The following is a 12,493-nucleotide window of genomic DNA, read 5'->3' on the forward strand; positions in this document are numbered from 1 at the left end:
TGGTGTATGTCTGTATACGTACAAACATCATTGCATTTTAAGAGAGACGAAGACGACATTATTGTCTTTCATTGTCTCTCCTTAGCAAGCGGTGCTGCCAACTCAATTTCTTACAATTAGCTGTACTTGCACTTTAGGTACAGATACAATATTCTATTCGGTAATATTTTGCCTCGAAGAAGTTATATTTCTTTATAAAACTTTTTTTGTTACATTCCTTATAAAGTTTATTACTCCGCTAAAGAGCCGGATTTTGCATTTTGGCTTTTAAAAAATTTATAATAATTACAATCGGTGCACATGGTCTATACACTTCATTCACGATCACTATACATTATTCATGTCAACTTTATGAAAATTTATTTTAAGTCTTTTTTCCAAAAAATCGCTCTTTAGCGGGTTGCGAGCAATCTTCCTAAATAAGAATATCATTATTAAATATGATTCTTTCTTAATTTATAGCCGAAATATCGTCGAAAAGAATTTGTAGTTCCGAAGTCTCCGCATGAGGTCTCCACCGTGTCGCCTGCCGACTCTTAAGGGTCGACAGGACCAGTTCAATATACTTAGCAGACAAATTCAATATTTCGCAATTTCTATTATTGCATTCGTTTGGGAATCATTTAGGCAAGTTTAGGAAAGCATTTTTATAGTTTGGGAAATAACAGTTTATTTATAATTAATAAAAATAAGTTCGGTGTATAGTTAGCAGAAATAATTAAAAAAAAATTTTTTTTTTAAATTGACGTAGAATTATTTGGGAAACACTTCTGTAACGGTCCCATAGTTTGGGAAATAATAATTTCAATGTAATAAATAAATAAAAATTTCCTCTGTTCATTTTAGCAGACAAATTTTTTATTTTTCATTATTGCAATTTATTGGAATCGTTTGGGAAAGTTTAGGAAAAGAGTTTTATAACTTTAGAAATAATGATTTACTTATTAATGAAAATTAATTGATTACGTATATAGTTAGCAGACAGAATAATAAAAATTATTATTTTTTCTTCTTTAATTGACGTGAAATTATTTGGGAAACACTTGTGTAACGGTCCCATAGTTTAGGAAATAATAATTTCAATGTAATAAATAAATAAAAATTTCCTCTGTTCACTTTAGCAGACAAATTTTTTATTTTTCATTATTGCAATCTATTGAAATCGTTTGGGAATTGTTTGGGAAAGTTTAGGAAAAGAGTTTTATAACTCTAGAAATAATGATTTACTTATAATTAATTAACATTAATTGATTACGTATATAGTTAGCAGACAAAATAATAAAAATTATTTTTTCTTTAATTGACGTGAAATTATTTGGGAAACACTTGTGTGTAACGGTCCCATAGTTTAGGAAATAATAATTTCAATATAATAAATAAATAAATCTTAATCTGAATATCCTTTTTCACCATATATGAAAAAATTTCTTATTTTATCGACTGTGTGCATTTGCGATGGTAATAACGCTTTATATTTTTAATGTAGTTCCGATTATGCATACTTTATGGTCTATGCCTGTTACTTTTTACATTTGGTACTTGGTACACAGGAAGTGTTTTACCCTCAAAATTAATATTTGTACGGCATAATTGTACGGTTTGTACTCTCACTTGTGAAGAAATATTATATGAAGCAATTCTCTATTTGCTTGGACACATGTTGCATTACTTATTGTTGTGACACAGAGCTATCTCATTATTCAAAATATATTTGAAGGATTAATATGGTATGTATTTACTCTATGTATCAAAACTATTACTACAATATATCTTTATACATATGTACATATAGATTAACTTTATCAATTATATCAATTGCCTTTAGGTTCATTATCCCCGTTAGTATGATTATGGTAAATGATGTGATGGCATATATGTTTGGCTTCTTTTTTGGACAAACTCTTTTAATAAAATTATCTCCAAAAAAGACTTGGGAGGGCTTCATTGGTGGTGGTATCTCCACTGTCATACTTGGATTAATGGTAATATGTTTAATATGGATCATAGAAGCGAAAGAACTTGCATCTTTATATTCTGCATGACACATAACAGATCCAGCAGCTGCATAATATTATTTTTACAAATCTGATTCTAAAACAAAAAAATGAGAAAAAATAAAGCGAAACCATTTAAGAAAAAAACTAGTCAGTGATATAACATGTATTAAATTGAATAAATAAATAAATATATAGAAATATCTATTTTATAAAAATTGTATAGTTTTTTTATATTAATTGCATCCTAACTATAGTACATTTCATTTCTTGTACTACATCAGTATAAAAGTACTTTGTAACTTCTTGCCAACAGTTTGACGCAAGTTCTGTTGTTCTTCCTGTACCTGTATCTTTTTTTACATTCTGCGTGAACATAACAGTTTAATAGATAAATAACGCTTAAATTTAATATTTTTATATAATTATAGATGTATATATATATATATATATATATATATATAGTATATATACAGGGCGTCCCAAAACAACCTTCAGTCCGTAAAATGACGTATTTCTGACACAATTCTAAGACAATTTTTCCTTTACCAAAATTTGATTTGAAGCGTAGTTTTTGTGTTATAAGCAAAAATAGTTAGCAAATCACGCGTCGAGTATAGAAGGCAGGCAGGAGCGGCACGGCACACCGCGAGCGCGGGCGCAGCTGACCGTCCGACGGGTTATTACCGCCGCATGAGTCGCTAACTATTTTATCTTATAGCATAAAATTATGCTTTAAATAAAATTTTGGTAAAGAAGAAAATGTCTTATAATTATGTCAGGAATACGTGTTCCTTAAAATAACATTACTTTAATGACCAAAAGTTGTTTCGGATCGCCGGCCGTCGGATGCGATGTGTGTATGTCTGAGTGTGTGTAAAAGGAAGGGATAGAGTGAGTGAGAGAAAGAGAGAGAGAAATAACCGTCTCCGCGACGGCGACGCTCCTTCGATTGTCATCGACATTGTCGTCAACGACTTCAGACTGATCGATATATTGATTTTCCGGCTCAGCTGAGAGACACATCGCGTGTAGCAATCAGCTGATCGCAGCATCCAACGTTATTTTAAGGAACACTTATTCCTGACGTAATTATAAGACATTTTCTTCTTTACCAAAATTTTATTTAAAGCATAATTTTATGTTATAAGATAAAATAGTTAGCGACTCATGCGGCGGTAATCACTCGTCGAACGATCTGCGCCCGCGCTCGCGGTGTGCCGCGCCGCTCCTGCCTGCCTTCTATACTCGACGCGTGATTTGCTAACTATTTTTGCTTATAACACAAAAACTACGCTTCAAATCAAATTTTGGTAAAGGAAAAATTGTCTTATAATTGTGTCAGAAATACGTCATTTTACGGACGGAAGGTTGTTCTGGGACACCCTATATATATATATATATATATATATATATATATAATTGTGACCGTGTATTTAATTTTGGGCTCGAAACCCGCGTATGCTCCTTCATACGAATTCTGGGCCGGTGGACTGGCCTACGGCACACCTTCGGCGCGATCGCTTAATCAACCATCAAGTTATTATATCGAAACGATAAAGTTTGGGCGCCAGGCGCGAAAATTCGCGCCGTCTCTAATTGATACGGTATTCGCCTGATCCACTCAAAATCGCAAAACCCTTATGATCGCGACGGCAACTAAAGCGGCTAGTCGAAACTTAAGCGGCAGAAGGGGGGGGGGCTGCGTAGGAGCTGAACGGGATCGAGAATCGATTTTTAGCGGGTGAGATTCTCCCGGAAAACAGACACAATTATTAATTGGAAGAATAAATATATTTGACAAAGAGTAGTATAACGGGTGTAACGTACAAGACAATTCTCGGCGTGGAACGAGAAAGTCTTTCCGAGCGAGTTATCTTAAATGCGACAACTAGACAAACACGTCACACGTCCGATACATGTGAAGGGCGCGTGACGGCGCGATGTCGCGGCTGAGGGATATCGAGTTACGCGTGATTCCGTAGGAATTCCGACTTTTTCGTAGATCGCTCGCGACCTATTAAGGTCGCGACGATCGGGGAAATATTTTATTCAATTATAGGTATCAGATTTTGGCCACGAACCGCCCGTTGATCGCGCTACTCGATTTACGCTAGTACTTCGGGAATATGTAAACGTGTGCACGCATCGATCTCCGCCATCGATCGCCACGGTATTAATTGTATGTGCTATATGGCGTAGGAAGTACCTCTAGCAAGTGAAATACGCAAATCCGACGTCCGTGTGCGCAAAATTACATTTGACAAAATGACGGTACAGTAATTGTTCCCGGATCGCGAGTCGATAAGTAGCGCGGAGCGAAAAGTCGCACGCGACACGCGGTATACGAGCTCGCTCCCAAACGGATACAAATTAACACGCGACAACAAATTTCGACAACTAAACGGTACGGGATACGGTAATACAATAACGACTATCGGCGGCGATTATTGAGAGAGACGTTATGCCCTTTTTACGACTCAGACGGAATGCGGCCCCCGTAAATCTCGACAACGATACGGCACAAATACGCGACGGCGGAATATAATATCCCCGTGAATCGCGACAACTAAAATTACAACGATTATAACAGGGCGCGTCCGTCTGAATCATACGAGTTACCGGTTTGACGGCCTTACAATCCTTCGTCTTTTCCGTCGTCCGGTCTCGCACGGTGATCCTGGCTAGTCGGGTCGACAGGCCTGTCGTCCTCGATCGCTCGCCGAACAGTGACGAGCGTGAGGCCTGCGGGAGACACGCCGGCGACATCGTACCTAATCAGGCCACCTGCGGCGCTATCGTGGTCCTTAGGGCCAATCACGGCCGCTCCTTATCGCGGCCTGTTCGATCCGAGTTATCGATCTTATGATTTCTCGGTTCCCGCGAGGCAACTTCCCGGTGCGGCTTGCCGGCAGCTTTCGGGCGGCTCCGGTGCCCTTGGCTTCCCCAGACCCCATGGTTGAATCCGACCCTCCAGCTCCGTAATCGGGGCTCCGATGTTCAATATATCGGAAGTAGCCATCCCCTTGACCGTTCCTTTCCGGTCCTTCGCTCTCGGTACGATCCTGCGGAGTTGAACCCTTTAACGGCAGCCGATGTTCCCGCCGGTTTATAAATTATCAAGCAAAATGTACAGTCCTTACCGGGCGTGATCTCTCCGCAGTCCTTGGCCTCCGCTCGCCGTCACAATCAGGCTCCTCAGACTCGCGTAGCTGTCGATTATAGGTTGCTGCCGTCAAACTCACAAATAACGCGCGAAAATAAGAAAAGTAGATCTCGCAGGGCGCTCTCTCTAATTTTCGAGGACGCAGGCCCCGTGAAAATCCTTCCCGATCCTTTCGGCCCTTGTGACGGACGAAAGAAAACGTCACGTCACAATATATATATATATGTATGTATATAAATTTAAGATTATAAAGAAATAAAACCAATGCTTTGAAACTTGCTATTTAGCAGTGGAACAGTATCAAGAAAAAGTAAAAATAAAAACCTCGTATTTTATAATTTAAATTAAATCTTATTAATATTATAAATCGCTCTACAAATGTATCATTTTATATAGCATTGTAATGTCTTGATTTTCATATTCCATATGGATCAATCTCGTGCGTTTTTTAGTAATAACTTTTAAGATAAATTTATCCGAATAATATAGCAACAAAAACTTAATGTACACAAATTAAATAAAAGATAATTTCTTAAATTTATTCTATAATCATAAGACAATTTTATTCATTATATTTTGTTACATATATAATATGCAATATAAAAGTAACTTAAGAACTTAGTTATGTTCATTTTATAATAATTTTCAAATTTTATCTAATTCGATATAATATTCGAATACAATTCTTGCAGTTCTTATATATATGTATAATACATATAACAATTACAAATACATGTATACATTATATATTTTTGTAATGAATATATTACATTAAACATGCAGATTACATTTAATCTCTATTGTATTTAAACAAAATAAAAAAAAATATAAGTGTTTTGTAATGAACGATATATGAAAATATACTAATATTTGTACATGAAAATGTACAAATTCATACAAGAAAATATAGTGATTAATATAAAAGGTGTATCTAGCTCAGTTTTAACTTTTTCATTAATACCTAATACTTATTATTACCTATTATCTATTATCTATTATGTACAGTGACTAAACATACTATCATACATATAAATATATACAGTGACTTAACATACTATCATACATAAATATGTACAGTGGCTAAATATAACTGTTTATATATCTATCTAGAGACAACTTATACTATTGATTTTAGCCGCTTGAAAAAGATCCTAATCAAACCTAACTATCAATACAAAACGTAATAACATTTGTATATGAAAATACAGCAACTAATGGCAAAAGGTTATATAAATTCATATATTAAATTATTTTTAATTATTTGTTGTTGACGCGACATAAATGGCTCCAATCGGTGTAATTACTGTTGTCTCGTTACATGTTTCCACATTTGATTCCATATCATCACATTTCAGCCATCGTCCTGAAGGTTTTCGACAGTAACCAATAAAGTGTCCAAGAATGTGTTCGATGATACCTATTAAGCTGAAAATAATAACCAAATTTAAAATAAGTAAATAAAACGATACTTAATAAGAGAGATCTATCTATATTATTATAAATATATCGGTACTATTTTACAAAATATAATTTAACTAGAACATCTGCTAATTGACATTTGAGGCCATGTGTTTTCTTGTGTCGAGTTCTTATCCAAATCAATAAAAATGTGAAAATGTGGACGAATCGTTTCAATGACTATTCCTGGGCAATTTTTTTGTTGACATTTAACATTGTAAAAATGTTCTTTGAATAAGACGACATCTTGTAATGTTTGAATACCTTTGTTATTAATCGTTCTAATATTTATTTCAAAGTATGCCACATCCGTTGGTAATGAAAGAACACATTCCGGATTATTACATTCTGATGATTTAATTGCACTTGGCTCAGTCGGTTCGGAAGAACAAAAAATGATACTTCCATATTGTAGTAATCAAATCTTCTGCAATCAATTTATATGGTTTGATAGACGGAGCTTCAAGATTTTTTTCAAGCGGATAAAATTTATTTAAAATAACGATGCGTTCACGAAGTATTTCCATGGTTGGACCAAGCTTCATAAATTTGCATACAAATTTCAATGCATGATTATTCGACGATTGTACATAAAGATAATATTGAGAATCATGAAGTGCACCAAATTGCAACAGATGGATGATGGCATCAAATCCGCAAGTTTTTTGAAGATCTACTGCAATATTATTAACTTTTATAATTCCTAATTTTAATCCATTTTTCAAAAGAAAACCTCTTTTTCCTCCATTATCAAGTCTGTCGTTGAGAAATCGTATTTGTGGATATGACTGAAAATAAAAACTCATTTTTGCAGGTTTGTCTTTTAAATTCAAATTTTGCTGATCATCTTTAGGCAGTTCAGTCAATACTTCATCTAATAATTTTGTGTAATCATGATCAGATAATAACGTACTCGAAAAAACAGGCATTTCTGAGGTTAACAATTCAGTAATCAGTGCGGATCCATTTTTGGTTTCTTGTTCATAATTTGTAGAAAAGTCAGTATTGTTGTTTCGATCAATGATGTCGTCGCTTTGAAGGTCAAGTAATTCAGAAAGAATTTGAGAAATATTCTGAACATTTTTTGATTCTTCTTCATTTTCAGAATTTAGTTCCGTAACAACAAAACTGTCCTCATTGACATAACCTTTCCATGCTTCACCACTTCTTAAATCAGAGTCATTTATCATATGTGCTTTTTTGCACAACAGACTTGAGTTCAAATTTATTTTTACATGTGACTGTTGTGGTAATTTTAAGCCTTCGTTTACGGAACCTGGTGAACATTGATCTGCTGAACATGTTGATTCTTCCTGTGGGGAATGTGGAGATAGTACTGGCCGTCTGTGATTAAAATATTTAAATTTTGCTGCTACCTCATTAGCACCGGAGTACAAGTCATCAATGTGTTCTTTCAAAAATCGATTTGCAGAACATGGCAAAGAGATGCCTTCAAAAATTTTATTTCTTAATTCAGCAAAATATTTTTCTTGATAAGCTGTTGACGCATGCGTTTGTCTGCCAGGAAGGGCTGCTGCAGTCCATATAGGAAATTCTTTCGCAATTCGTTCAAGTGGCTGTATGAATTCCGGAAAATAAAAACCGTTTACAGTCTTGCGCTCTATCTTTTTCTGATCAAAAGGTGTAGACATTGAAATTAGATTTTTGATCCATTGATGAGTGACGGTTAAATTCTTAGTATCTTTTTCTTCGGCCAAATTTAAAGTGTTTTCAACCTCTTCATCAATTTCTATGTTCCCTATCAATGTCTCCAGTTTTTCTATAATCTGTCCACGTTCAGCCATGTACTCTTCCAGAAAGCGTTTAGCTTCAATGCATGACATTTTTTTTCCAGAAACTGTTATAGTTTTGTCTTGGTCAGGATGCAATGCAACAATGCAAGTCAATCTAAATATATGTTCAAATTCTTGCACTGTTTGGCAATCAATCATTAAGGCGATTGTTCTTAGATAAAATCCTTTAATAACAGGATGACGCAAATTTTTTATACATTTCCACCTAGCGATAGCAGCCATTTGATGAGCCACATCCGCTCTTATTAAAGTGTTAAATGGCCGAGGTGTTTTATGTTTCTCTTTTGTTGCCCATTTGAAAAGAACGTCAACATATTCTTTTAGTGTCATGCGATTAAATGCTTCACACATGACCAGCAACAAAGCACGTCCTAGATCAGCCACAGCTTCGTCTGGTATAGTCGCCTTATATGCTCGTATCCATTCTTGAAGCCAAAATGTGATGAAGACTGCGTCATGTTTTTCCGATAACATTTGGTAAACAGGAAGTGTTTTATTCTCAAAATTAATGGTAATCGTGTATAAAAATATGTGGCCAGTTATTCGTCCTGGATAAATTTTAAATTTCTTCACCACTGTACCCGTGGCATCTAGACAAATTTGAGATGATCTCTTCTTTATTCGGCAATATTCTTTTTCAATAAATATTTCTGGACTGCAGTAAAAAACGTAAAACTTTTTTGCTCCAATTTCGCGAATAGCATTGCCATATCGAATGTCTTGTAACATATTGCGAATGCTTGTTATCATGTCCATTTTTACATTTGGTTTAATGCCAAGCTCTTCCTTGTTGTGTTCCATTTTTACTTGTCTGTAGATATGACATTGTTGTACCCACGGAGGTTCGTTTTCTCCAAATTCCATGTTCTCCGCAAGCAATTTCTGCCGATGTCCTGCGGATCTTTTTTATTTTAGTTGTTGTCCAATTATTTTCCTCTCAGGACTATTTAATGGTCTTTTGACTTCTTCGTGATAATCATTGCGAGTATCATGTTGTAATTCTCAAATGTAGTTTTCTGTTGTCCGGTTTTTCATTGGTAACACCAACAATTTTATTGCCACATTTCTTACTTTTACATAATCCTTTAAATTTTAAATAGAAACTAGAGGAAGAGCTAACAGGATTATTTTCATCCTTATAATCCATGCGTATGTACGACCATTTACCCAGAAAAGCACATGGAAATTTGTATATGTTCCAAAACGCTTTTGTTATTACATTTGGCCAAACCCGAGATTTCAATTTTTTTGCTGATGTTCAGAAGTCTGATCAGGTTTTATTTGTTCCCACTCAGTTGGTGAAAGAATTAAAGGAAACGTATCAACATCAGAATCTCCAGTCTCGTCACCATAATAAGATTCGTCTGATTCATAATCCTCTACTGAACTGTCAATAATATCATTTTCGATAATGTTGATCACTGGTCTTGAAGGAGGTTGGATATTTATATCCAAATTCTTATGCGCTGTTTCAAAGTTTCCATTTTTGTTATCTCTCACATGAGTATAAATGGAATGTGGCTTCCATTTTCCATTCAGCTCTTTGCTCATGTCTTTCCATATTTTCGCAGAACTTGAAGGAAAATTGTTGGTATTAAAATATTGGATATATTTTTGAATTAACAAAATTGCTTTTTCATTGGAAACACTACAAGGCCGTACCATTTAAAAAAATAAAGAAAAAATATTATACTCTTAACATTACAGGTATGAGAAAAACAACACATTAAATAAGGTCCAGCTAATTATCGTTTAGATAAAATGTTTTCCATTTTCAACTGAGACTGAGTCTAAAGTAAAATAAGTATTTTATGCTCAGATCAATGACGTCATTATTTTGACGACTTGCTTATTTTGATAAAAATCATCATATAACAACACAAGTTCACTATGTCACTTTTAATATGAGTTAATAAGACCCAGTAAAGCATACAATCTTGAGCTTATACAAAACTCAGTTGAATCTCACGTATGTCAGAATGAAAAGGAACATGCATTTTACGTTATGATGTCACAAGTGAGAATTATTTGAGTTTTGGTATAAGTGGAAAGCACTTATATATGGCAGATGTGTTATGAGGATGGAAAATTGTAAATAATTACAACTACACTATTACATCATTTTCTAACGAAAATTTACTTTTACAGTAATATATTCATATAAAATGTTTTTTGGTACTCAAATATTTCACAAAAGAAACTTAACCAAATAACAACTGTATTTCTAATTATAGCTAATGAATAAAATTATAATTTTGTTGTACAAGACAGGCTTGACGTCAAATAAGGTTAGATTTAAGCCGGTAGGTGTAATAATTAAAACAAAAAAAAACGAAGGAAACAGATGAAATCGCATATTTCAACCGTCTTTTGTTTTTAGTCTTTAGTCGTTCTTTTGTCTGACCTAATATGCATTAATAACAGTAATAAATAATTACATATTTAATTTTTAATTATAGTAAGATAATGCATAAAGTTAGAATCTCGTAAAAGAAGAAATTAACATTAAATTAAATTAAATTTTAGAAGATACAAAAGTCATGTGCATTCGTAAATCTTTTGTTTTTAGTGAAAAAATAGTTTGACATTTGATTTATAAACAACAAAGTCTAACTTTAAGTGTAAAAATTTTTGAACAACTTTAAAATTTACCTGATTTACTGAAAAAAAAAGATTTAAAAATGCACATAACTTTTGTATCTTCTAAAATTTAACATAATCTAATGTTAATTTCTCCTTCTTACAAGAGTTTAACTTTATGAATAGTCTTACTATAATTAAAAATTAAAATAAAAAATGTAATTATATATACAGTTATTAATGAAGATGTTTTCTTGGGTACATAATGTGTGCGTATGCCAAAATAAAACTTATTATAAATAATATAGAAAACAAACAAGAAAAAATATTCATATATATGTATATATATATATATATATATATATATATATATATATATATATATATATAACAATTGCTATAAATATTATTGTATAAGACACAATTATAATTTTAAATGCACAATTACAAATATAAATTATATTGAGATCTGCTTATTACAAAGATATCTGATTTAAGCAGAGTACATAAAAATAGCATTCTTAATTTGCATCTTGTAATAATTAAAACTGATAAAAAATGTTTTAGAAAATTAAATAGAAATTTTGTGTAAATTGTTACTACTACTGTGTATGACAGAATTTTTTTTAATTTCCTTATATTAATAGTATAAAGAAAAAAATTAATATGGAAAAAACTCAATACTGTAAAACAAACAACTTGTTATAGCCCCAGAAAAGGTTACAGATTTAATGAATATATATATATATATACATATAATTATATTGATGCAGGAATGCATCGCGAGCGAAGCGATAATCGCGCGAGCCGCTGACGCAGCGAGCCACGCGCGCCCGAGACCGAGCGCGAACACGAAACCGGAAAGGTATCGCCGAATTGCTAAAAGTACAAGCGAGGAAATTCGACTTTGAACTTCCTCGCTTGCACTAAAACGCGAATTCAGCAACATAACCATATTTGGTCATGTTGCTAAGGGACCCCCTCCGAAAAACCATGCAGTTCGGAGGGAAGCTCAGCACCCGCCGCGATGAAGCGACGGGCAGTCGTTGATTAGATCCTAACGAGGAATAATCGTCACGGACAGTTATTAAATAGAACGAGATACACGAATAACTAAGAGATATACGCGCGCCTGAGATAAGCCGACGCGTATCAGACTACCTGTACGACAGAGTATACGAGAGATACCGCTCTCTCCCTTTAACCGATAATACACACGAATGTAAATACGTACGCTGGGAGCAGTGACAAAATACCAAACCATTGATTTCTTTTAAACTGTTATTTATTATAATAAAACGAAGAAAGTAAGCAATTAAAAATATTAAAATAAAAAGAGGCCACTGCCCGCCGTATCCCCGGCCTTCCCTGAACGGATCCCGAAAAATCCTGTGCCCCCCTCCTGGAGGCACAACAATCTGGTGGCAGCGGTGGGATCCAGGGAACACCCCCGGTGGATGTCACGGAGTTGGCACCTCGAC

The 12,493-nt window shown here is 34.1% G+C and overlaps 1 long non-coding RNA gene across 1 annotated transcript; it reads left to right on the top strand.

The window, feature by feature from the left end:
• The first annotated feature begins 1,545 nt into the window (after positions 1-1,545).
• LOC140667132 (uncharacterized) lies at positions 1,546-2,212 on the top strand. The gene is made up of 2 exons (XR_012046957.1): positions 1,546-1,727; positions 1,826-2,212. It is a non-coding gene; the product is annotated as an uncharacterized lncRNA (long non-coding RNA).
• The last annotated feature ends 10,281 nt before the right edge of the window (positions 2,213-12,493 follow it).

Source organism: Anoplolepis gracilipes, chromosome 6, assembly GCF_047496725.1.
Source record: "Anoplolepis gracilipes chromosome 6, ASM4749672v1, whole genome shotgun sequence".
Lineage (NCBI taxonomy): Eukaryota > Metazoa > Arthropoda > Insecta > Hymenoptera > Formicidae > Anoplolepis > Anoplolepis gracilipes.